The sequence below is a fragment of the Dendrobates tinctorius genome, unplaced genomic scaffold (assembly GCF_039654945.1).
Source record: "Dendrobates tinctorius isolate UK_male_01 unplaced genomic scaffold, ASM3965494v1 ptg000124l, whole genome shotgun sequence".
Classification (NCBI taxonomy): Eukaryota; Metazoa; Chordata; class Amphibia; order Anura; family Dendrobatidae; genus Dendrobates; species Dendrobates tinctorius.
The window spans coordinates 2847855-2874965 of record NW_027361792.1 but is presented as its reverse complement, the minus strand read 5'-3'; the positions used below and the strand labels follow the sequence as shown (position 1 = coordinate 2874965).

Here is a 27111-nt window from a genome sequence, read left to right as displayed (position 1 = left end):
CTTTATACAAATCCCACCTTTTCAGCCAAGTGGGTGTGGACTTCATCTTTTTTCTGTGGTTGTTTTCTTGAGGACCACACCCACTTAGACATAGAGACTAGATTTATATCCAGGGAAGAGGATGCCATATATTAGGAACGGAGAGGAGCAAGAACAAAAGGAAAACATCGCCTTTCTTTATGTTCCACCTTATGGAGGAGCAGTACTATCGCTGTGTGCACAAAGACCTATTTTCGTTCCAGTGTACTAGTTGCCCGAGGTCTGCGTGTGACCTTCCCCAGCTGCGTTCCCCTCATTCTTACTGCAATTAACGTTAAGCCGCAGACGCCACTGATCCCCTTCCACCATCCAAAATTATATCTCTATTACCTGCTTAGAAAATCTCCTTCTCGCTCCTAAACTCGTTCATCTCTCCGATTACCACATTCTTTCCACAGACCTCCTGATCATCGCCGACGGGTGATCTCGGGTATTAACCAGTGTCCTGTTATTGCCATTTGTGTGACCCCAATGGATTTTATTCTTTCCTCAGTGTTGCTAAACTTTTTCTGTAGATGCAGCAGAGCTGATCTTACAGGATGTAGCAAAGCTGATCTTGGCGGATGCAGCAGAGCTGATCTTACGGGATGTAGCAGAGCTGATCTTACATGATGTAGCAGAGCTGATCTTACAGGATGTAGCAGAGCTGATCTTACATGGTGTAGCAGAGCTGATCTTGGCGGATGCAGCAGAGCTGATCTTACGGGATGTAGCAAAGATGATCTTACATGATGTAGCAGAGCTGATCTTGGCGGATGCAGCAGAGCTGATCTTACGGGATGTAGCAGAGCTGATCTTACATGATGTAGCACAGCTGATCTTACAGGATGTAGCAGAGCTGATCTTACATGGTGTAGCAGAGCTGATCTTGGCGGATGCAGCAGAGCTGATCTTACGGGATGTAGCAAAGATGATCTTACATGATGTAGCAGAGCTGATCTTGGCGGATGCAGCAGAGCTGATCTTACGGGATGTAGCAGAGATGATCTTACATGATGTAGCAGAGCTGATCTTAAATGATGTAGCAGAGCAGATCTTGGGGGTATGAAGCAGAGCTGATATTACAGGATGTAGCAGAGCTGATCTTACATGATGCAGCAGAGCTGATATTGGAGGACGCAGCAGAGCTGATCTTACATGATGCAGCAGAGCTGATCTTAGAAGATGTAGCAGAGCTGATCTTTTATGATGTAGCAGAGCTGATCTTGGGGATATGAAGCAGAGCTGATATTACAGGATGTAGCAGAGCTGATCTTGGAGGATGCAGCAGAGCTGATATTGGAGGATGCAGCAGAGCTGATCTTACAGGATTTAGCAGAGCTGATCTTGGGGGATGCTACACAGCTGATCTTACATGATGTAGCAGAGCTGATATTGGCAAATGCAGTAGAGTTGATCTTGGGGGATGCAGCAAATCTGATCTTACAGAATGTAGCAGAGATGATCTTGGCAGATGTGGCAGAGCTGAACTTGGCGGATGCAACAGAGCTGATCTTACATGATGTAGCATAGCTGATCTTGGGGGGATGAGGTAGAGCTGATATTGGAGGAGGCATCAGAGCGGATCTTGGGGGATCCCACACATCTGGTCTTTCAGGATGTAGCAGAGCTGATCTCTGGAGTATGCATCAGAGCTAATCTCGGGAGTATGCAGCAGAGCCGATTTCGGTGGATGTAGCAGAGCCGATTTTGGTGGATGCAGCAGAGCCGATTTCGATGTATGCAGCAGAGCCGATTTCGATGGATGCAGCAGAGCCGATCGCGGTGGATGCAACAGAGCCGATCGCGGTGGATGCAGCAGAGCTGATCGCGGTGGATTCAGCAAAGCCGATCGCGGTGGATGCAGCAGAAATGATTTCGGAGGATGCAGCAGAGTCGATCTTGGAGGATGCAGCAGAGCTGATCTTAGGAGTATGCAGCAGAGCTGATCTTGGAGGATGCAGAATAGCTTATCTCGGCAGAATGCAGCAGAGCTGTGTTATTCATGTAGCACAGCTCTTGATGACAGATAACGCCCATTGTATAAAGAACTGTAGGTAGAATGAATTACAATTACCAAAGTTTAAGAGGGTTAACTGCCTGGCAAAGTCAGCTCTGCTACATCTAGGCTACGCAATAAAGTCCTATTTAAAGTGAACCTGTCACTCTTCTATTTTAGAGAATAATCGTATTTGTCTGAAACAGAAATTCTGGAAAAGCTTTTTTTTTATAATTCTGCGATGTGCCGTTCCTTAGTTATGCCTCCTTGAAATCTGTGGGTTTTGGGGGCGTGTCCCTGTACACTCTGATACTGTCCAATCACATCGGATTGTTTCAGACTGTGGGAGGACACGCCCCTTTCAAAAGGAAAATGGCAGCCAACAGTTCATTTATACATTTATTTCTAGGAGGAATAACGGAGGAACAGCACAACACGGAGCGATAAGAAAAGATTCACAGGATTGTTATTTTGTGGGGAACATAAGTATTTACTAACATAGGCAAGTCAGGAATGGGGACACATCCCCTTTAAACCTACTGCAAAGTCAAACTTTTCAGCACTGTCATCGCCACTGCAGTAGGTGCACCCAGGACATAAAACAGATCATTTGTGATTGCAGTTTCTGCAGGATACATAATTACAGACCAGATCAGGGGTCCGGCCCACCTCTCATTTAACATACTGCACCAAAAGCAGGTGGCCTGTGCCCGCGAGCCCATCTGTTATGTCAAGAAGTCTTGTGGATAATCCACAGCTCTGAAATCCTTGCTGGACATGAACCAGATGTAGCAGAGCTGTATCGGGTGTAAAAGTCCACAGCGTTATGTCTAAAGAGACGTGTCGGAGTATGTTGTGATAGATCTACCTGCAGTCCTATGTAAAAGGCCTACTTTTCCCAATTCACAAACTCCTCTCTACTGCATCTGATCGTCTCGGCTCTGTGACATGTGCAAATATATTCACCCAGAATGAGCTGAAATTCAGGCCTTTCTGTAAACATATCCTAAATATAAATCTATATACACACACACATAAACCAAAAGAACACATATACATAAATCCAAGCACCGCGGTAACACAGGCGCCGCTATAACATAGAAGTTGATATAACATAGGCGCGTCTGTAACATAGGAGCTGCTATAACACAGGCACTGCTATAGCATAGGTGTTGTTATAACACAGGCGCTGCTATAACACAGGGGCCGCTATAACACAGGGGCCGCTATAACACAGGGGCCGCTATAACACAGACGCCGCTATAACATAGGATCTGCTATAACACAGTGGCCTCTATAACAGAGGGGCTGGTATAACAGAGGGGCCGCTATACCATAGGAGTCGCTATAACACAGACGCCGCTATAACATAGGATCTGCTATAACAGCGGCCTCTATAACAGAGGGGCTGGTATAACAGAGGGGCCGCTATAACACAGGCGCCGTTATAACATAGGAGCTTCTATAACACAGGCGCCACTATAGCATAGGTGTTGTTATAACACAGGTGCTGCTATAACACAGGGGCCGCTATACCATAGGGGCCGCTATACCCCAGACGCCGCTATAACATAGGATCTGCTATAACACAGCGGCCGCTATAACAGAGGGGCTGGTATAACAGAGGGGCCGCTATAACATAGGAGCTACTATAACACAGGCGCCGCTATAGCATAGGTGTTGTTATAACACAGGTGCTGCTATAACACAGGCGCCGCTATAGCATAGGTGCTATCAATCTATCAGGTTAGTTGCAGGATGAAGGACAACTCTACCAGATATTGTGGTTTGTCATTATTACTCTCCTGTCACCTGTTTAGTGGATAAATGTGTCAAAGAGCAAAAAACCTGGAATAAATGTGATTTGTAGAATAGTTATGTGCCTGCGGGGGCCACAGTAAGGGTACCCAGAAAGGGTCACATACGAAAACTAGGCTGGGATAGATAGATAGATAATAGATAGATAATTGATAGATAATAGATATAGATAGATGATAGATAAATAGATAATAGATAGATAGGTAGATAGATAATTGATAGATAAGATATAGATAGATAGATAGATAATAGATAATAGATAGATAGATTATAGATAGATAATTGATAGATAGATGATAGATAGATAATAGATAGATGATAGATAATAGATAGATAATAGATAGATAGATTATAGATAGATTATAGATAGATAATTGATAGATAGATGATAGATAGATAATAGATAGATAATAGATAGATGATAATTGATAGATAATAGATAGATAATAGATAGATAATACATAGATAATACATAGATAGATCATAGATAGATAGATAATAGATAGATAATAGATATAGATAGATCATAGATAGATAGATAATAGATATATAGATAATAGATAGATAGATGATAGATAGATAGATGATAGATAGATAATAGATAGATGATAATTGATAGATAATACATAGATAATACATAGATAGATCATAGATAGATAGATAATAGATAGATAATAGATATAGATAGATCATAGATAGATAGATAATAGATATATAGATAATAGATAGATAGATGATAGATAGATAATAGATGATAGATAGATGATAGATAGATATAGAGAGATAGATAGATAGATGATAGATAAATAGATAGATAGATAATTGATAGATAGACAGATAGATAGATGATAATTAGTGGGATGATCGTCCGCTGTGAATCCTCCGCCGTCTCCAGCGGTCGCTCATTATTCTCCACAGTCTTTGCTTCTTTTGCTCGCTGTCACCTTGTTGCATCCTGACATTTCCCCTTTCTGGCTTTGGCCCCAGCGGCCCCTGAAGCCCCCAGCTGTGCCCCCCATGTCCCTCCCAGGATGTGATGACTGCAGTCCTTACCTTCCAGGCTGTGCTGCAGGATGCCGGGGGGACCGCACCGAGGGTCCTTACTGAGCCTGAAGCTTGTTGGCGTTTTTTCCACCATGGTCAGCGCCGGACCCCCAGCCTGTGACACTCATCCTCTCTGGCTTTACATGTGGGGGGTCTCATGCTCCAGGCAGGTGTCACTCAGGGAGACCCCCTCCTCCAGTCCTAGTGATGGGGCCACAGGAGCGGACAGATGCAGGCAGCCCAGATCTCTGCAGTGTATGTGCACTGAGATGTTACAGCAGGAGCAGCTGAGAGGGAAGGAGGCAGCGAGAGGGGAGGGAGCAGGAGGGCTTCAGGGAGGGGAGAGAAGGAAGGGAAGGAGGAGGATGCAAGAAAGTGTCACATGGAGGATGGCGAGGAGCGCAGAAAGTAGGAAAAGGAGGGATGGGAGGATTCTCACCGAGGAGACCCCGGCAATGCTCCATGGATAAAAGTATGCAAATCAGCTCTCCTCCAGAAGGAATAATAAATAATAACCTTTATATAGCGCTAACATATTCCACAGCGCTTTACAGTTTGCACACATTATCATCACTGTCCCCGATGGGGCTCACAATCTAAATTCCCGGAGAACCCGGAGGAAACCCACGCAAACACGGGGAGAACATACAAACTCCTGGCAGATGTTGTCCTTGGTGGGATTCGAACCCAGGACTCCAGCGCTGCAAGGCTGCCGTGCTAACCACTGAGCCACCGTGCTGCCATATAACAAATAGAGTACTCAAATAATGCTGCATAAACCAGTTACCAGCCCGCTCCTGTAAAAGTACAGATACAGCGTGCTATTAAGTGCATGGATGGAGTGAAACATATGAAACGAGCAACCAGATTTGTAAGAAAATTTTATAAGGGTAAAACAGGAATAGTTACATAAGTGAGGTGAGGCAATAGGCCAGTCTAAAGAAATGCATTTTTAGGCCATGCTTAACACTAATGGCGTTGGGAATTATTTGAATTGTCCTAGATAGTGCATTCCAGAGAATTGGTGCAGCTCGTGAGAAGTCTTGGAGACAGGAGTGGGAGTTTCAGATTATTGAGAGTGTATGTTAGTCTTTTGTCATTAGCAGAACGGAGGACATGGGTAGGGTGATAGACACAGATGAGGGAAGAGATGTAGAGTGGTGCAGAACTCTGGAGAGCTTTGTGGGTGAGAGTGATAAGTTTATATTGGATTCTGTAGTGGATTGGCAGCTAGTGCAATGACTGGCACAGGGTAGAGGCATCGGTGTAGCAGCTGGAGAGGAATATGATCCTAGTTGCTGCATTCAGGATGGATTGGAGACGAGAGAGTTTAGTAAGGGGGAGGCCCTTTAGTAGAGAGTTACAATAGTCCAGAAAAGAATGAAAAAGAGCAACAGTAAGAGGTTTTGCAGGGTCAAAGGTAAAAAAAGGTCAAATTCTAGAGATGTTTTTGAGGTGACATGAGCAAGTGGGGAGTGAAGGAAAGATCTGAGTCAAATATAACCCCAAGCCGGCGGGGTTGCTGCTGGGGATTAATGGTAGAAGCACACACAGAAATGGTCATTTTGGATTTAGGAATGTCAGTAGAGGGAGCAAACTCAAGGGGTTCAGTTTTTGACAGATTCGGTTTTAGATAGATGGAGGACATGATGGTAGAGACAGCGGAAGGAAGAAAACTCTTGTGCAAACCAAACCCCAAGCTTTTCCAGTAGGAAGAGAGCCCACCGCAGAAATCACATGACCAGGGGCGTAACTATGATAGGGGCCCTGGTGGTCCCTTTGGCCCAGACCTGCGATGGTTGGTGGCCCCATTGGAGATGGCAGCACACAGATGTCGCTCTTTACCCCCAACTTCAAGACTATAAAGTTTCCAGGTCGTGTTTGCCCCCGACTGAGGATTAAAGGTGTCCAGCGAGCAGGGTTGGCCTGGCCCACCAGAGAACCGGGGAATCCTCCGGTGGGCCCTGGGTTCTCCTTCAGAAGAGTTCATAGTACAAGCCTTGCAGTTGCTCTGGGGCTCTTCAGTGGGGGAGAAAGGTGGGCCCTCAGAATCAAATCCTCCAGGGGGCCCAATGTTCTTCAGTCTTACACGGTCAGGGAGGATGAGACAATAGTCCGAGGGGCCGAGGTCAGGATAGGCAACGGTCAATGCCAGGAAGGTGTGAAACATATAAAAGAACAGGGGTGTCACGGCCGCAATCCCAACAGGACCCCCGATGTGTGAAGGGGGCCACAAATTCTGCACAATAGTTTGGGGTCCTATTTACATTGGAGACAAAGACATCACCTTTAAGGGAATATTCACAAACCGCATCACACGGCTGGGATCCCCCTTAATGCCAAGAGCAGGGGTCCCAAAGTCCTTGTGTTAATGGAGCAGCAATGAGCATGTGTGACCACAGCTCCGTTCACTTCTATGGGCCTACGGGAATGATAATGGATGCACCGGTGTGACCACCACCCTTACAGACAGTGAATGGAGAGGGGTATCTCTACGTTAGAAATGATATTTGGAGGACCAAGGACAACATGACAAGGCGACCAATGGAGACTCCATCAGATATTGGGCCAATAGAAGGATCCCCTAAGAACAAGGTCCACATCCTTCCTCTTCGGGGGACACTGGTGGTCTAGGACATCTCCGGCCTCTCCTCGGTTCCAGTGGTCGCGCTCTACGTTCCTGTACTTAGTGCTGCTCTTTCCAGCGGTTCTGTGCCTCGGAGCAGGCTGGCCTTTTAAAGAGCGCGTTTCATGGCTGAGGTCCCTCGTGCTCCGGTAGCCGCAGGCTCCGTGCAGCGGGGGGGACATAACCCTGCGCTCGCACTTACTCGGCTTGTATGTTTGGCATTGTCTGATCTCCTTACACATCTGTCAGTCTTTTCCTGATCACCTTAGGCTCCGGCTTTATTTCTGCATTTGATGTGGATTTGTTATCGTTAAGCTTGAAGGAACCCAAATCATCGTGACCCCGATGCGATGCCCGATCTGGGCCTGATGTGTCACCGTCTATGGATGTGAGCAGAGACGACAGTGCCTGCGCCACCACTTCCAACATTTGATTTTGGAGTTGGCAATAATTAGGAAAATACCCAAAATTACAAGTCTGCCACCGAGTACTAATCCTTCCCTCAGTTCCGCACTCATCGACCAGATGGTAAAGTATCCACAAAGAACGTCTCACATCCTGGAGGACCTGACATGTCCATACATCATGCAGACACACCATTGACTTCAATGTACAAGGTGTAATGCTCAAGTCCTCCTGTGGAGGCACTGCAGGTAAAATCAAACTCTTGCCTTCAGGATCCCCAAAATGTTACCACTCATCGCTGGAGGTCTCTTCAGGGATACTGTCATGTCGGACGCTGTTCACACCACAGCATCCGGCAGGCAGAGGTAGTTCCACCTCCAGCCACTATAGCCTCAGTGGCGCCGGCCTGATCTTCAGGCTCTCGGGGGTTAATCCTGCTGGAGACCAGGTTGGATGGTTAGTCACGCCCACGGTCTTTAAATAGTCGTGCTGGCCTATGGACGTCGCCGATTATAGCTTGTGTTTCATACCAAGTGGTTCCGGTCTGGAGTGGAGGTGTTCAAGAGAGAGAGATTCATATCTGGTGTCGTATGATCCGTCGTTATCCTTTCTCCTTCCCATATTTGTGTTTAGTTGTGCCCTGTTCACATTACTGTTTATTCCTGTGTGTGTGCGGCGCAGTGCAGTTTAAGTTCTCCCAGTCTGTCATTATTTGTGTGGGAGCTTTGGTGGTGACTTCTCACTGGGTGGAGGGTGGAGGGTTAAGTGCAGGGCTGAGCAGGAGATAAGGAAAGGTCGGAGGCTCAGGCATTTGCACCTTCAGCAAAAACCCTGGGTTGAGGGTCAGACAGGGTTTCCCCTAGTAAAGGGACACCACAGGGGCCCCGGGTCTTTCAGCCTTAGTTGAACTTAGCCCCCGTGACATTATAATCGGCCCACATTTTTCAGGAGTCCATGGATCCATTAGATTCCATAACCCGCCAGTTGGCGGCGCTGTCCATACAGGTCTCCGAGTTGAATGGGGCAGTTCAGCAGCAGGGCCTGGTAGTAGCAAAGGTGCAAACGGCATCTGCAGGTATCGGTGCAGAGCCGAAGTTTCCGCTGCCAGAACGATTTTCAGGCGATCGCAGCAAATTTGTCGTATTTCGGGAGGCCTGCAAATTATACTTCCGCATGCGGCCAATATCCTCAGGTAATGAGGCCCAGCGAGTAGAGCTGGTGTTGTCATTACTGAGTGGTGACCCCCAAGCATGGGCATTTTCCTTACCACCTGACTCTGCTACATTTCATTCGGTCGATAATGTTTTTTCTGCCCTCGGGCTCATTTACGATGACCCTGACCGACTGGCTCTAGCGGAATCTAAAATCCGCGCCCTCCGCCAGGGGGAGCGCTTGGCAGAAGACTATTGTTCGGAATTTCGCCGCTGGGCTGTAGACACACAGTGGAATGACCCAGCACTGCGGAGCCAGTTTATTCATGGGGTATCAGGGAGGGTGAAACAAGCCCTCCTGATGTATGAGACTCCGGCATCATTGGAGTCTGCCATGAGTTTGGTGATACGTATTGATCGCCGTTTTCGTCAGGGGGCACAGGAGACGCTACCTCTGGGGGAAAACAGAGGTGCAGGTGTGGTTGAAGTAGATGAGTCCCCTGAACCTATGCAGATTGCTGGCGTGGCACAGGTTCAGCCTCGCGCTCCGGGAGTCCGGAAGTCCGGAGCATGTTTCTACTGTGGTAAAGGTGGTCATTATGTTAACGTTTGCCCGGTACTACCTAAGAGGGTCACACCGGCGGAAAACTGTTAAGCTCAGAGGGTATGGAGGAGACCCAACTGAGCGTATGCATATCCTCCATGATGGTATCTCAATGTATGCTCCCTGCCAAGGTTATTGTCGCCGGCAGAGAGCTACCTATATCAGTGTTTGTGGATAGCGGTTCCGCCACCAATCTCATAGATGAGGAGTTTGCACACACCGCCGGGTTTAAGATTGAAAAACTTCCTCACCCCATACAGGTGGTGACCATTAATGCTGTTCCCCTCCCTCAAGGGGAGATTACTGAGTTTGTGGCAGAGGTGAAACTCCACATTGGGGTCCTACATTCTGAGTCGGTTACATGTAGGGTCCTCCGTAATCTCCCAGCTCAAATGGTCCTGGGTTTTCCATGGCTGTCCAGGCACAACCCGGTAATTGATTGGAAAACTCAGGACATAGTACAATGGAGTGGTTTCTGCCAAGACAATTGCTTGGCCACATGTGTGTCCGCCGTGACGCCCAGCCTGCCGGAGGCTTTGCAGGATTTTGCGGATGTTTTCTCTGAGAAGGGTTGCTCAGAACTGCCTCCACATAGAGCCTATGACTGTGCTATTAGGTTAAAACCCGGGGCCAAATTACCTAAGGCCAGGATGTTTAATATTTCTGGTCCTGAGAGACAAGCTCTGAAAGACTACATCGCGGAGAGTCTGAGCAAAGGTCACATCCGGCCTTCGTCCTCGCCTGTAGCCGCGGGGTTTTTCTTCATTAAGAAGAAAGATGGGGGGTTACGCCCGTGTCTGGATTTCCGAGAGTTAAACCAGATTACTATCCGTGATCCCTACCCAATGCCGTTGATCCCGGATTTGTTCAACCAGGTAGCGGGGGCAAAATGGTTTTCCAAGCTGGACCTCAGGGGGGCGTATAACCTCATAAGGGTCCGTCAGGGGGATGAGTGGAAGACGGCGTTTAACACTCCTGAGGGTCATTTTGAGAGTCTGGTTATGCCGTTTGGGTTGACCACCGCGCCTGCCGTTTTCCAACATTTTATTAATGATGTCTTTGCTCATGTCCTGGGGAGATTTGTGATTGTATACCTGGATGATATCCTCATTTATTCTAGCGATCGGGACACTCATTTGCAGCATGTTAGGCAGGTGTTACAGTTGCTCCGGGAGAACCAGCTCTATGCTAAGCTGGAAAAATGTTTATTTTTTGTCCAGGAGTTGCCCTTTTTGGGATATATTGTGTCCGCAGCTGGTTTTAAAATGGACACCGCTAAGGTGCAAGCGGTGTTGCAATGGGAGAGGCCGGAGAGTCTGAAAGCACTCCAGCGGTTCCTTGGGTTTGCAAATTATTATAGGAAGTTTATAAAACACTTTTCGACTATCGCCAAACCGCTCACGGACATGACAAAAAAGGGTGCCGATCTGGCGAACTGGCCTGAGGTGGCTATACGTGCCTTTGAGCGTCTGAAAAATAGTTTTGCTTCAGCCCCCATTCTGGTGCAACCAGACGTGTCTAAACCTTTTGTGGTGGAGGTTGATGCGTCGGAGGTGGGAGTGGGGGCAGTACTGTCTCAAGGCTCGTCCTTGAGCGAGATGCATCCATGCGCCTACTTCTCCAAGAAGCTGTCGCCGGCCGAACGGAATTATGATATTGGCAACAGGGAGTTGTTGGCCATCAAACTGGCTTTTGAGGAATGGCGACACTTCTTGGAGGGGGCGGCTCACCAGGTCACAGTTATCACCGACCATAAGAATCTGCTCTACCTGGAGTCGGCCAAGCGTCTGTCTCCTAGGCAGGCTCGCTGGGCATTGTTTTTTACTCGTTTCAATTTTCTTGTGACGTACCGTCCCGGGGCTAAAAACACCAAGGCGGATGCTTTGTCTAGGTGTTTTCCGGGGGGAGAACCTCGGGAAGAGCCGGTACCCATCCTCCAGAAAGGGGTAGTGGTCTCGGCTCTCACGACTGAGGTAGAGGCGGAGATTGCCGAGGCCCAAGAGGAGGTACCACCAGGACTTCCCGCCAACAAATCATTTGTACCCCTGCATCTTCGGCCTAAGGTGTTGAAGGAACACCACGATTCGGTACTGGCTGGTCACCCAGGGGTGAAGGGCACCTTAGAGCTGGTATCGCGTCGTTTCTGGTGGCCCAAAATCCGGCAGGACGTGGTCTCGTACGTGGCAGCTTGCATCACGTGCGCTAGGGCTAAGTCACCCCGAACCCGTCCTGCTGGCACGCTACAGCCTCTGGGGGTACCCAATAGGCCATGGACAGAAATCTCCATGGATTTTATCACTGACTTGCCAGCCTCGGCAGGGAACACGGTCATCCTGGTGGTGGTTGACCGTTTTTCAAAGATGGCGCATTTTGTGGCGTTGTCCTCTTTGCCCAATGCTAAGACGTTGGCTCAGGTATTTGTGAAGGAGGTGGTCAGACTCCACGGAGTACCGTCTGACATAGTATCTGATAGGGGTACGCAATTTGTGGCGAGGTTTTGGAAAGCTTTTTGCTCAAGGTTGGGGATCAAGTTGTCACATTCATCGGCGTTTCATCCACAGTCTAATGGACAAACTGAGCGCATGAACCAAAATCTTGAACAGTATTTACGATGCTTTGTGTCCGACAACCAGGAGGAGTGGTCTACTTTCCTTCCTCTGGCCGAATTCGCATTAAATAATCACCGCCAAGAGTCATCAGGAGAGTCTCCATTCTTTTGTGTGTACGGTCAACATCCTCAGTTTTGTACCTTACGTCAGGGTGACTCCGGGGGTGTCCCGGAGGAGGATCAGCTAGGAGCCCAATTGTCATCAGTCTGGAGGCGGGTGAAACAGCGTTTGTTGAGCATGAGTGCCAGGTACAAACGGGTGGCTGACAGTAGACGCGTGCCAGGTCCGGACCTGTGTGTGGGTGAATGGGTGTGGTTAGCTACGAAGAACATAAAACTCAAAATCCCTTCTTTAAAACTGGGTCCAAGGTTTATTGGGCCTTTTAGGATTTCTGCCATCATTAACCCAGTGGCTTATCGGTTGGAACTTCCCGCAGTGTACAAGATACACAACGTGTTTCACAGGGCTTTATTGAAAAAGGTGGTAGGCTCTGTGGACACAACGCCGATGCCACCTCCAGTCATGGTGGATGGCGAGTTAGAGTTCGAGGTCGCCAAGGTAGTGGACTCTCGAGTAGTACGCCGTACTCTTCAGTATTTGGTGCACTGGCGGGGGTATGGTCCAGAGGAGAGGTCTTGGGTTCCAGCCTCAGACATACATGCGGATCGGCTGGTCAGTTCTTTTCACCGTCGTCATCCGGACAAGCCGGGTCCTATGAGTCTTGAGGGCCCTGGGGTCCCTCGTAGAAGACGGGGTACTGTCATGTCGGACGCTGTTCACACCACAGCATCCGGCAGGCAGAGGTAGTTCCACCTCCAGCCACTATAGCCTCAGTGGCGCCGGCCTGATCTTCAGGCTCTCGGGGGTTAATCCTGCTGGAGACCAGGTTGGATGGTTAGTCACGCCCACGGTCTTTAAATAGTCATGCTGGCCTATGGGCGTCGCCGATTATAGCTTGTGTTTCATACCAAGTGGTTCCGGTCTGGAGTGGAGGTGTTCAAGAGAGAGAGATTCATATCTGGTGTCGTATGATCCGTCGTTATCCTTTCTCCTTCCCATATTTGTGTTTAGTTGTGCCCTGTTCACATTACTGTTTATTCCTGTGTGTGTGCGGCGCAGTGCAGTTTAAGTTCTCCCTGTCTGTCATTATTTGTGTGGGAGCTTTGGTGGTGTCTCCTCACTGGGTGGAGGGTGGAGGGTTAAGTGCAGGGCTGAGCAGGAGATAAGGAAAGGTCGGAGGCTCAGGCATTTGCACCTTCAGCAAAAACCCTGGGTTGAGGGTCAGACAGGGTTTCCCCTAGTAAAGGGACACCACAGGGGCCCCGGGTCTTTCAGCCTTAGTTGAACTTAGCCCCCGTGACAGATACATTGTAATCACTGTGCCAATCTATTATTAGATTTCGTTTTAGGTGCAACACGGCACATAAACAAACTGGTTACCAGTTACATGGGGACATCACACCCAAGGGATGAAGGGGCAAAGACAATTCTCCCCTCCCGAGGGCCCATCTGTAATTTTCAGTTCTTTCTGAGCTAGAGGGTGGAGATCAACTGCTATGATGTCTCCCGTACACAGCACACACAGCCATGAGAGATTCCAGCTCTCGTCTCTATGTAGCACAAGTTCAGAGGATATTGTACAACAGCACAGAACATTGTAGCCGTGATTGCAGACCAGTACTGGAGTGATTTAGTAGCTACAGAAAGCCACTGCACGGAGGATATTATACATCAGTACTGGGCAGTGTAGCTGTGAATCCAGCTCTAGTGTTAGATAAAACGTTTAATAGTAGCATCTTTAATCGGTAGTAGCTTCACCATCATTATATAGACGTGGGAAGCTGTGAATCCAGCTCTGGAGCAAGAGAAACAGTTATTGCAATGCAGCAGGACACTATGTGGCAGTACTGAACAGAGTAGATGTGAATCCAACACTGGGCAAGATAAACACCCAGAACATAAACTTTCTTACGTTCATTTGTCCTAGGACATCTGATTACTACCATGCGTGTATCATTTTCAGTGTTGTACTAGGACCAATTCTGCTATACCACCAGCTTCATTAGTAAAATGTAGTATGGTACCCTAATAAACAGTGAAAATGAGCTCTCCACTAGAAGGAAAAACTAATGTTTTCTTAATCTAAAGCCGCCTATAGGAAGACCCTATAGGAAGCCGATATACCACCCTCATGCATCCAGAATCTTGTCTATTTGCAGGCAGCTGTTTCGGGGTTCCTGCCCCTCATCAGTGCGGGTACTGGCTGTCGGGGCACGATACTTTGGCTGTAGCTCACTGCGAACATGTTGATACCGGCAAAGCTCCTCTGTGGAATAAAGATTTTTAACGGTGCCCCTTTAAAAGTAATTAAACTTTTGGATAGTTTTTTTTTAATACTTTGTAGGCTGTGAGGTGGGGGTCCAAGTGCTGAGACCCCCATCGATCGCTTAGCGGGATAGAGGAGTATGGATTCTGTAGAAAACCTGTCAAACCTACTCCTATGCTCCTTCTGAGCTTCTCACTTCTAAAAAGTAATTTGAGCAACCACTGGGGGTCTCAGAACCCGGACCCCCACAGATCTGCACAGAATAAGCGGGCTTATAACATATACAAAAATGAAAAAGTTGAGTTATTCTTTAAGAGCTACATGAAAGGGCTCTCACCCAACACCAGAACCCTCCTCTACACCGGCGAGAGGAGAGAACGGCGCCCCCTGCCTCTCGGAGGAGATTCTGGCTTAGCTAAAATAAGTCATAGTTCAAGGTTCAAAAATCAAACACTGCCCTACACAGGATCCACCTGTAGGTGGCACTAGATACAGTTTTCTTCCTTTTGGAGGAGAGCTCATTTGCATATATACTCCCAGAAAGCATTGCCTGGCATATAAGGCTCCCAAGGCCAGCTGTGGTCTCCACAAGAAGAGCCGGTACCCTCCAAGAGAAATACATGAGCATGCCTCCTGCTCCAATGCGAGGCACCAGTATAACCAGTATGAGCGCTTCCAAATAGAAGCCACATTTTGTGAATATAATCAGCCTGCTCCATGGATGCTTATGGGGGCAGATGGACTCCCGAAATTGTATTAACTCCTTCCCAACAATTTGTCAGCCATGTACGGCACATATCACGTGGCGCTAGCTACATCATGGCTGCTAACCCCTTAAACACTACTGTGAGTCTCCGACAGTGGCGTGTAAGGAGTACGACAGCGTGGGTGATTGCAGGGTACGTGTGGGTGATTATGGGGTACCGCGTGAGTAATTACAAAGTACTGTGTGAGTGATTATGGGGTACCGCGTGAGAAATTACAGAATACTGTGTGGGTGATTATGGGGTACCGCGTGTTTGATTACGCAGTGCTACGTCTGTGATTACAGAGTACTGTGTAGATCGATTACAGGGTACATTGTGGGTGATTACAGAGTACTGTGTGGGTGATTACAGGGTACTGTGTGGGTGATTACAGGGTACTGTGTGGGTGATTACAGAGTACCGTGTGGGTGATTACAGAGTACTGTGTGGGTGATTACAGGGTACTGTGTGGGTGATTACAGGGTACCGTGTGGGTGATTACAGAGTACTGTGTGGGTGATTACAGGGTACTGTGTGGGTGATTACAGGGTACTGTGTGGGTGATTACAGGGTACTGTGTGGGTGATTACAGGGTACTGTGTGGGTGATTACAGGGTACCGTGTGGGTGATTCCAGGGTACTGTGTGGGTGATTCCAGGGTACTGTGTGGGTGATTACAGAGTATTGTGTAGGTGATTAGAGAGTACTGTGTGGGTGATTAGAGAGTACTGTGTGGGTGATTACAGGGTACTGTGTGGGTGATTCCAGGGTACTGTGTGGGTGATTACAGAGTACTGTGTGGGTGATTACAGAGTACTGTGTGGGTGATTACAGAGTATTGTGTAGGTGATTAGAGAGTACTGTGTGGGTGATTACAGGGTACTGTGTGGGTGATTACAGGGTACTGTGTGGGTGATTACAGGGTACTGTGTGGGTGATTACAGAGTACTGTGTGGGTGATTACAGAGTATTGTGTAGGTGATTAGAGAGTACTGTGTGAGTGATTACAGGGTACTGTGTGGGTGATTACAGGGTACTGTGTGGGTGATTACAGAGTACTGTGTGGGTGATTACAGAGTACTGTGTGGGTGATTACAGAGTACTGTGTGGGTGATTACAGGGTACTGTGTGGGTGATTCCAGGGTACTGTGTGGGTGATTACAGAGTACTGTGTGGGTGATTACAGAGTACTGTGTGGGTGATTACAGGGTACTGTGTGGGTGATTACAGAGTACTGTGTGGGTGATTACAGGGTACTGTGTGGGTGATTACAGGGTACTGTGTGGGTGATTACAGGGTACTTTGTGGGTTATTCCAGGGTACTGTGTGGGTGATTACAGAGTACCGTGTGGGTGATTACAGAGTACCATGTGGGTGATTACGGAGTACTGTGTGGGTGATTACGGAGTACTGTGTGGGTGATTACAGGGTATTGTGTGGGTGATTACAGGGTATTGTGTGGGTGATTACAGAGTATTGTGTGGGTAATTACAGGGTATTGTGTGGGTGATTACAGAGTATTGTGTGGGTGATTACAGGGTACTGTGTGGGTGATTACAGGGTACTGTGTGGGTGATTACAGGGTACTGTGTGGGTGATTACAGGGTACTGTGTGGGTGATTACAGGGTACCGTGTGGGTGATTACAGAGTACTGTGTGGGTGATTACAGGGTACTGTGTGGGTGATTCCAGGGTACTGTGTGGGTGATTACGGAGTACTGTGTGGGTGATTACAGGGTATTGTGTGGGTGATTACAGGGTATTGTGTGGGTGATTACAGAGTATTGTGTGGGTAATTACAGGGTATTGTGTGGGTGATTACAGAGTATTGTGTGGGTGATTACAGAGTATTGTGTGAGTGATTACAGGGTATAGTGTGGGTGATTACAGAGTATTGTGTGGGTAATTACAGGGTATTGTGTGGGTGATTACAGAGTACTGTGTGGGTGATTACACGATATAGTGTGGGTGATTACGGAGTACCGTGTGGGTGATTACAGGGTACCGTGTGAGTGATTACAGGGTATAGTGTGGGTGATTACAGGGTATAGTGTGGGTGATTACAGGGTATTGTGTGGGTGATTACAGGGTATTGCGTGGGTGATTACAGGGTATAGTGTGGGTGATTACAGAGTATAGTGTGGGTGATTACAGGGTATAGTGTGGGTGATTACAGGGTATTGTGTGAGTGATTACAGGGTATAGTGTTGGTGATTACAGGGTATTGCGTGGGTGATTACAGAGTATTGTGTGAGTGATTACAGGGTATAGTGTGGGTGATTACAGAGTATTGTGTGAGTGATTACAGGGTATAGTGTGGGTGATTACAGGGTATTGCGTGGGTGATTACAGAGTATTGTGTGGGTGAATACAGGGTACCGTGTGAGTGATTACAGGGTATAGTGTGGGTGATTACAGAGTATTGTGTGGGTGATTACAGAGTACTGTGTTGGTGATTACAGGGTATCGTGTGAGTAATTACAAAGTACTGTGTGAGTGATTATGGGGTAGCGCGCGTTTGATTACAGGGTACAGTGTTGGTAATTTCGGGGGTACCGTGTGAGAAATTACAGAATACTGTGTGGGTGATTATGGGGTACCGCGTGTTTGATTACGCGGTACCACGTCGGTGATTACAGAGTACTGTGTAGATCGATTACAGGGTACCGTGTGGGTGATTACAGGGTACCGTGTGGGTGATTACAGGGTACCGTGTGGGTGATTACAGGGTACCGTGTGGGTGATTACAGAGTATCGTGTGGGTGATTACAGAGTATCGTGTGGGTGATTACAGGGTATCGTGTGGGTAATTACAGAGTACTGTGTGGGTGATTACAGAGTACCGTTTGGGTGATTATGAGGTACCGTGTGGGTGATTACAGAGTACCGTGTGGGTGATTACAGAGTACTGTGTGGCTGATTACAGAGTATCGCGTGGGTGATTATGAGGTACCGTGTGGGTGATTACAGAGTATCGCGTGGGTGATTACAGAGTATCGCGTGGGTGATTATGAGGTACTGTGTGGGTGATTACAGAGTACTGTGTGGGTGATTACAGAGTATTGTGTGGGTGATTACAGAGTACCGTGTGGGTGATTACAGAGTACCGTGTGGGTGATTACAGGGTATTGCGTGGGTGATTACAGAGTATCGCGTGGGTGATTATGAGGTACTGTGTGGGTGATTACAGAGTACCGTGTGGGTGATTACAGAGTATCGCGTGGGTGATTATGAGGTACCGTGTGGGTGATTACAGAGTACTGTGTGAGTGATTACAGAGTATTGTGTGGGTGATTACAGAGTACCGTGTGGGTGATTACAGAGTACCGTGTGGGTGATTACAGGGTATTGCGTGGGTGATTACAGAGTATTGCGTGGGTGATTACAGAGTATTGTGTGGGTGATTACAGAGTATTGTGTGGGTGATTACAGGGTATTATGTGGGTGATTACAGAGTATTGTGTGGGTGATTACAGAGTATTGTGTGGGTGATTACAGGGTATTGTGTGAGTGATTACAGGGTATAGTGTGGGTGATTACAGAGTATTGTGTGGGTAATTACAGAGTATCGCGTGGGTGATTATGAGGTACCGTGTGGGTGATTACAGAGTATCGCGTGGGTGATTACAGAGTACCGTGTGGGTGATTACAGAGTACCGTGTGGGTGATTACAGAGTACCGTGTGGGTGATTACAGAGTACCGTGTGGGTGATTACAGAGTATCGCGTGGGTGATTATGAGGTACCGTGTGGGTGATTACAGAGTACTGTGTGGGTGATTACAGAGTATTGTGTGGGTGATTACAGAGTACCGTGTGGGTGATTACAGAGTATCGCGTGGGTGATTACAGGGTACCGTGTGGGTGATTACAGAGTACCGTGTGGGTGATTACAGAGTATTGTGTGGGTGATTACAAAGTATCGCGTGGGTGATTACAGAGTACCATGTGGGTAATTACAGAGTACCGTGTGGGTGATTACAGAGAACTGTGTGGGTGATTACAGAGTATCGCGTGGGTGATTATGAGGTACCGTGTGGGTGATTACAGAGTATCGCGTGGGTGATTACAGAGTACTGTGTGGGTGATTACAGAGTACCGTGTGGGTGATTACAGAGTATAGCGTGGGTGATTATGAGGTACCGTGTGGGTGATTACCGAGTACTGTGTGGGTGATTACAGAGTATTGTGTGGGTGATTACAGAGTACCGTGTGGGTGATTACAGAGTATCGCGTGGGTGATTACAGGGTACCGTGTGGGTGATTACAGAGTACCGTGTGGGTGATTACAGAGTATTGTGTGGGTGATTACAAAGTATCGCGTGGGTGATTACAGAGTACCATGTGGGTAATTACAGAGTACTGTGTGGGTGATTACAGAGTATTGTATGGGTGATTACAGAGTATTGTGTAGTTAATTACAGGGTATTGTGTGGGTGATTACAGGGTATTGTGTGGGTGATTACAGGGTATTGCGTGGGTGATTACAGGGTATTGCGTGGGTGATTACAGGGTATTGCGTGGGTGATTACAGAGTACTGTGTGGGTGATTACAGAGTACTGTGTGGGTGATTACAGAGTACCGTGTGGGTGATTACAGAGTACTGTGTGGGTGATTACAGAGTATCGCGTGGGTGATTATGAGGTACCGTGTGGGTGATTACAGAGTACCGTGTGGGTGATTACAGAGTACCATGTGGGTGATTACAGAGTATCGCGTGGGTGATTATGAGGTACCGTGTGGGTGATTACAGAGTACTGTGTGGGTGATTACAGAGTATTGTGTGGGTGATTACAGAGTACCGTGTGGGTGATTACAGAGTACTGTGTGGGTGATTACAGAGTATTGTGTGGGTGATTACAAAGTATCGCGTGGGTGATTACAGAGTACCATGTGGGTGATTACAGAGCACTGTGTTGATGATTACAGGGTACCATGTGGGTAATTACAGAGTACTGTGTGGGTGATTACAGAGTATTGTTTGGGTGATTAGAGAGTATTGTGTGGGTGATTACAGAGTACTGTGTGGGTGATTACAGAGTACTGTGTGGGTGATTACGGAGTACCGTGTGGGTGATTACAGGGTACAGTGTGGGTGATTACAGAGTATTGTGTGGGTGATTACAGGGTACCATGTTAGTGATTACACGGTATAGTGTGGGTGATTATAGAGTATTGTGTGGGTAATTACAGGGTATTGTGTGGGTGATTACAGTGTATAGTGTGGGTGATTACAGAGTATTGTGTGGGTAATTACAGGGTATTGTGTGGGTGATTACAGAGCACTGTGTTGATGATTACAGGGTACCATGTGGGTAATTACAGAGTACTGTGTGGGTGATTACAGAGTACCATGTGGGTAATTACAGAGTACTGTGTGGGTGATTAGAGAGTATTGTGTGGGTGATTAGAGAGTATTGTGTGGGTGATTACAGAGTATTGTGTGGGTGATTACAGAGTACTGTGTGGGTGATTACAGGGTACCGTGTGGGTGATTACAGAGTATTGTGTGGGTAATTACAGGGTATTGTGTGGGTGATTACAGAGTATTGTGTGGGTGATTACAGGGTACCGTGTGAGTGATTACAGGGTATAGTGTGGGTGATTACAGAGTATTGTGTGGGTAATTACAGGGTATTGTGTGTGTGATTACAGAGTATTGTGTGGGTGATTACAGAGTATTGTGTGAGTGATTACAGGGTATAGTGTGGGTGATTACAGAGTACTGTGTGGGTGATTACAGGGTATTGCGTGGGTGATTACAGAGTATTGTGTGGGTGATTACAGAGTATTGTGTGAGTAATTACAGGGTATTGTGTGGGTGATTACAGAGTATTGTGTGGGTGATTACAGAGTATTGTGTGGGTGATTACAGGGTATTGTGTGAGTGATTACAGGGTATAGTGTGGGTGATTACAGAGTATTGTGTGGGTAATTACAGAGTATCGCGTGGGTGATTATGAGGTACCGTGTGGGTGATTACAGAGTATCGCGTGGGTGATTACAGAGTACTGTGTGGGTGATTACAGAGTACCGTGTGGGTGATTACAGAGTACCGTGTGGGTGATTACAGAGTACCGTGTGGGTGATTACAGAGTACTGTGTGGGTGATTACAGAGTATTGTGTGGGTGATTACAGAGTACCGTGTGGGTGATTACAGAGTATCGCGTGGGTGATTACAGGGTACCGTGTGGGTGATTACAGAGTACCGTGTGGGTGATTACAGAGTATTGTGTGGGTGATTACAAAGTATCACGTGGGTGATTACAGAGTACCATGTGGGTAATTACAGAGTACCGTGTGGGTGATTACAGAGTACTGTGTGGGTGATTACAGAGTATCGCGTGGGTGATTATGAGGTACCGTGTGGGTGATTACAGAGTATCGCGTGGGTGATTACAGAGTACTGTGTGGGTGATTACAGAGTACCGTGTGGGTGATTACAGAGTATAGCGTGGGTGATTACAGAGTATCGCGTGGGTGATTACAGAGTACCGTGTGGGTGATTACAGAGTATCGCGTGGGTGATTACAGAGTACCGTGTGGGTGATTACAGAGTACCGTGTGGGTGATTACAGAGTACCGTGTGGGTGATTACAGAGTATAGCGTGGGTGATTACAGAGTACCGTGTGGGTGATTACAGAGTACCGTGTGGGTGATTACAGAGTATCGCGTGGGTGATTACAGAGTACTGTGTGGGTGATTACAGAGTACCGTGTGGGTGATTACAGAGTATAGCGTGGGTGATTACAGGGTACTGTGTGGGTGATTACCGAGTACTGTGTGGGTGATTACAGAGTATTGTGTGGGTGATTACAGAGTATGGCGTGGGTGATTACAGGGTACTGTGTGGGTGATTACAGAGTACCGTGTGGGTGATTACAGAGTATCGCGTGGGTGATTACAGAGTACTGTGTGGGTGATTACAGAGTACCGTGTGGGTGATTACAGAGTATAGCGTGGGTGATTACAGGTTACCGTGTGGGTGATTACCGAGTACTGTGTGGGTGATTACAGAGTACCGTGTGGGTGATTACAGAGTATGGCGTGGGTGATTACAGGGTACCGTGTGGGTGATTACAGAGTACCGTGTGGGTGATTACAGAGTATTGTGTGGGTGATTACAAAGTATCGCTTGGGTGATTACAGAGTACCATGTGGGTAATTACAGAGTACTGTGTGGGTGATTACAGAGTATTGTGTAGTTAATTACAGGGTATTGTGTGGGTGATTACAGGGTATTGTGTGGGTGATTACAGGGTATTGCGTGGGTGATTACAGGGTATTGCGTGGGTGATTACAGAGTACTGTGTGGGTGATTACAGAGTACTGTGTGGGTGATTACAGGGTACCGTGTGGGTGATTACAGGGTATTGTGTGGGTAATTACAGGGTATTGTGTGGGTGATTACAGAGTATTGTGTGGGTGATTACAGGGTACCGTGTGAGTGATTACAGGGTATAGTGTGGGTGATTACAGGGTATTGTGTGGGTGATTACAGGGTATTGTGTGGGTGATTACAGAGTATTGTGTGGGAGATTACAGAGTATTGTGTGAGTGATTACAGGGTATAGTGTGGGTGATTACAGAGTATTGTGTGGGTAATTACAGGGTATTGTGTGGGTGATTACAGAGTACTGTGTGGGTGATTACAGAGTATTGTGTGGGTGATTACAGAGTACCGTGTGGGTGATTACAGAGTACCGCGTGGGTGATTACAGGGTATTGCGTGGGTGATTACAGAGTATTGTGTGGGTGATTACAGAGTATTGTGTGGGTGATTACAGGGTATTATGTGGGTGATTACAGAGTATTATGTGGGTGATTACAGAGTATTGTGTGGGTGATTACAGGGTATTGTGTGAGTGATTACAGGGTATAGTGTGGGTGATTACCGAGTATTGTGTGGGTAATTACAGAGTATCGCGTGGGTGATTATGAGGTACCGTGTGGTTGATTACAGAGTATCGCGTGGGTGATTACAGAGTACCGTGTGGGTGATTACAGAGTACCGTGTGGGTGATTACAGAGTACTGTGTGGGTGATTACAGAGTATCTCGTGGGTGATTATGAGGTACCGTGTGGGTGATTACAGAGTATCGCGTGGGTGATTACAGAGTACTGTGTGGGTGATTACAGAGTACCGTGTGGGTGATTACAGAGTATAGCGTGGGTGATTATGAAGTACCGTGTGGGTGATTACCGAGTACTGTGTGGGTGATTACCGAGTATTGTGTGGGTGATTACAGAGTACCGTGTGGGTGATTACAGAGTATCGCGTGGGTGATTACAGGGTACCGTGTGGGTGATTACAGAGTACCGTGTGGGTGATTACAGAGTATTGTGTGGGTGATTACAAAGTATCGCGTGGGTGATTACAGAGTACCATGTGGGTAATTACAGAGTATTGTGTGGGTGACTACAGAGTATTGTGTGGGTGATTACAGAGTATTGTGTAGTTAATTACAGGGTATCGTGTGGGTGATTACAGGGTATTGTGTGGGTGATTACAGGGTATTGCGTGGGTGATTACAGGGTATTGCGTGGGTGATTACAGGGTATTGCGTGGGTGATTACAGAGTACCGTGTGGGTGATTACAGAGTACCGTGTGGGTGATTACAGAGTACCGTGTGGGTGATTACAGAGTACCGTGTGGGTGATTACAGAGTATCGCGTGGGTGATTATGAGGTACCGTGTGGGTGATTACAGAGTATCGCGTGGGTGATTACAGAGTACCGTGTGGGTGATTACAGAGTACCGTGTGGGTGATTACAGAGTATCGCGTGGGTGATTATGAGGTACCGTGTGGGTGATTACAGAGTACTGTGTGGGTGATTACAGAGTACCGTGTGGGTGATTACAGAGTACCGTGTGGGTGATTACAGAGTACCGCGTGGGTGATTACAGGGTACCGTGTGGGTGATTACAGAGTACCGTGTGGGTGATTACAGAGTATTGTGTGGGTGATTACAAAGTATCGCGTGGGTGATTACAGAGTACCATGTGGGTGATTACAGAGCACTGTGTTGATGATTACAGGGTACCATGTGGGTAATTACAGAGTACTGTGTGGGTGATTAGAGAGTATTGTGTGAGTGATTAGAGAGTATTGTGTGGGTGATTAGAGAGTACTGTGTGGGTGATTAGAGAGTACTGTGTGGGTGATTACAGAGTACCGTGTGGGTGATTACATGGTACAGTGTGGGTGATTACAGAGTATTGTGTGGGTGATTACAGGGTACCATGTTAGTGATTACAGGGTATTGTGTGGGTAATTACAGGGTATTGTGTGGGTAATTACAGGGTATTGTGTGGGTGATTACAGTGTATAGTGTGGGTGATTACAGAGTATTGTGTGGGTAATTACAGGGTATTGCGTGGGTGATTACAGAGCACTGTGTTGATGATTACAGGGTACCATGTGGGTAATTACAGAGTACTGTGTGGGTGATTACAGAGTACCATGTGGGTAATTACAGAGTATTGTGTGGGTGATTAGAGAGTATTGTGTAGGTGATTAGAGAGTATTGTGTGGGTGATTAGAGAGTATTGTGTGGGTGATTACAGAGTATTGTGTGGGTGATTACAGAGTACTGTGTGGGTGATTACAGGGTACCGTGTGGCTGATTACAGAGTATTGTGTGGGTAATTACAGGGTATTGTGTGGGTGATTACAGAGTATTGTGTGGGTGATTACAGGGTACCGTGTGAGTGATTACAGGGTATAGTGTGGGTGATTACAGAGTATTGTGTGGGTGATTACAGGGTATTGTGTGGGTGATTACAGAGTATTGTGTGGGTGATTACAGAGTATTGTGTGGGTGATTACAGGGTATTGCGTGGGTGATTACAGAGTATTGTGTGGGTGATTACAGAGTATTGTGTGAGTAATTACAGGGTATTGTGTGGGTGATTACAGAGTATTGTGTGGGTGATTACAGAGTATTGTGTGGGTGATTACAGGGTATTGTGTGAGTGATTACAGGGTATAGTGTGGGTGATTACAGAGTATTGTGTGGGTGATTACAGAGTATTGTGTGAGTAATTACAGGGTATTGTGTGGGTGATTACAGAGTATTGTGTGGGTGATTACAGAGTATTGTGTGGGTGATTACAGGGTATTGTGTGAGTGATTACAGGGTATAGTGTGGGTGATTACAGAGTATTGTGTGGGTAATTACAGAGTATCGCGTGGGTGATTATGAGGTACCGTGTGGGTGATTACAGAGTATCGCGTGGGTGATTACAGAGTACCGTGTGGGTGATTACAGAGTACCGTGTGGGTGATTACAGAGTACCGTGTGGGTGATTACAGAGTATCGCGTGGGTGATTATGAGGTACCGTGTGGGTGATTACAGAGTACTGTGTGGGTGATTACAGAGTATTGTGTGGGTGATTACAGAGTACCGTGTGGGTGATTACAGAGTATCACGTGGGTGATTACAGGGTACCGTGTGGGTGATTACAGAGTACCGTGTGGGTGATTACAGAGTATTGTGTGGGTGATTACAAAGTATCGCGTGGGTGATTACAGAGTATCATGTGGGTAATTACAGAGTACCGTGTGGGTGATTACAGAGTACTGTGTGGGTGATTACAGAGTATCGCGTGGGTGATTATGAGGTACCGTGTGGGTGATTACAGAGTATCGCATGGGTGATTACAGAGTACTGTGTGGGTGATTACAGAGTACTGTGTGGGTGATTACAGAGTACCGTGTGGGTGATTACAGAGTATAGCGTGGGTGATTATGAGGTACCGTGTGGGTGATTACCGAGTACTGTGTGGGTGATTACAGAGTATTGTGTGGGTGATTACAGAGTACCGTGTGGGTGATTACAGAGTATCGCGTGGGTGATTACAGGGTACCGTGTGGGTGATTACAGAGTACCGTGTGGGTGATTACAGAGTATTGTGTGGGTGATTACAAAGTATCGCGTGGGTGATTACAGAGTACCATGTGGGTGATTACAGAGTATAGCGTGGGTGATTATGAGGTACCGTGTGGGTGATTACCGAGTACTGTGTGGGTGATTACAGAGTATTGTGTGGGTGATTACAGAGTACCGTGTGGGTGATTACAGAGTATCGCGTGGGTGATTACAGGGTACCGTGTGGGTGATTACAGAGTACCGTGTGGGTGATTACAGAGTATTGTGTGGGTGATTACAAAGTATCGCGTGGGTGATTACAGGGTACCGTGTGGGTGATTACAGAGTATTGTGTAGTTAATTACAGGGTATTGTGTGGGTGATTACAGGGTATTGTGTGGGTGATTACAGGGTATTGCGTGGGTAATTACAGGGTATTGCGTGGGTGATTACAGAGTACTGTGTGGGTGATTACAGAGTACCGTGTGGGTGATTACAGGGAACCGTGTGGGTGATTACAGAGTATTGTGTGGGTAATTACAGGGTATAGTGTGGGTGATTACAGAGTATTGTGTGGGAGATTACAGAGTATTGTGTGAGTGATTACAGGGTATAGTGTGGGTGATTACAGAGTATTGTGTGGGTGATTACAGAGTACTGTGTGGGTGATTACAGAGTATTGTGTGGGTGATTACAGAGTATTGTGTGGGTGATTACAGGGTATTGTGTGGGTGATTACAGAGTATTGCGTGGGTGATTACAGAGTATTGTGTGGGTGATTACAGAGTATTGTGTGGGTGATTACAGAGTACCATGTGGGTGATTACGGAGTACTGTGTGGGTGATTACGGAGTACTGTGTGGGTGATTACGGAGTACTGTGTGGGTGAT

The 27111-nt window shown here is 47.1% G+C and overlaps 1 protein-coding gene across 9 annotated transcripts in view; it reads right to left on the bottom strand.

Annotated features, from left to right (window-relative positions):
- CHST1 (carbohydrate sulfotransferase 1) overlaps window positions 1-27111 on the bottom strand; it is a 176507-nt gene that overhangs the window by 33790 nt on the left and 115606 nt on the right. The window contains exons 1-2 of one of the 9 annotated variants that reach the window (XM_073541723.1): window positions 4889-5198; window positions 370-2069 (exon numbers count right to left, since the gene is read on the bottom strand). The exons of 5 other annotated variants lie outside the window; for them this stretch is intronic. The gene's annotated coding sequence lies outside the window, so the exon portion shown is untranslated. Of the gene's footprint in view, window positions 1-369; window positions 2070-4888; window positions 5199-27111 lie in introns of those variants that run through there. 3 more of the 9 variants (XM_073541722.1, XM_073541718.1, XM_073541715.1) reach the window with 3 other exon arrangements.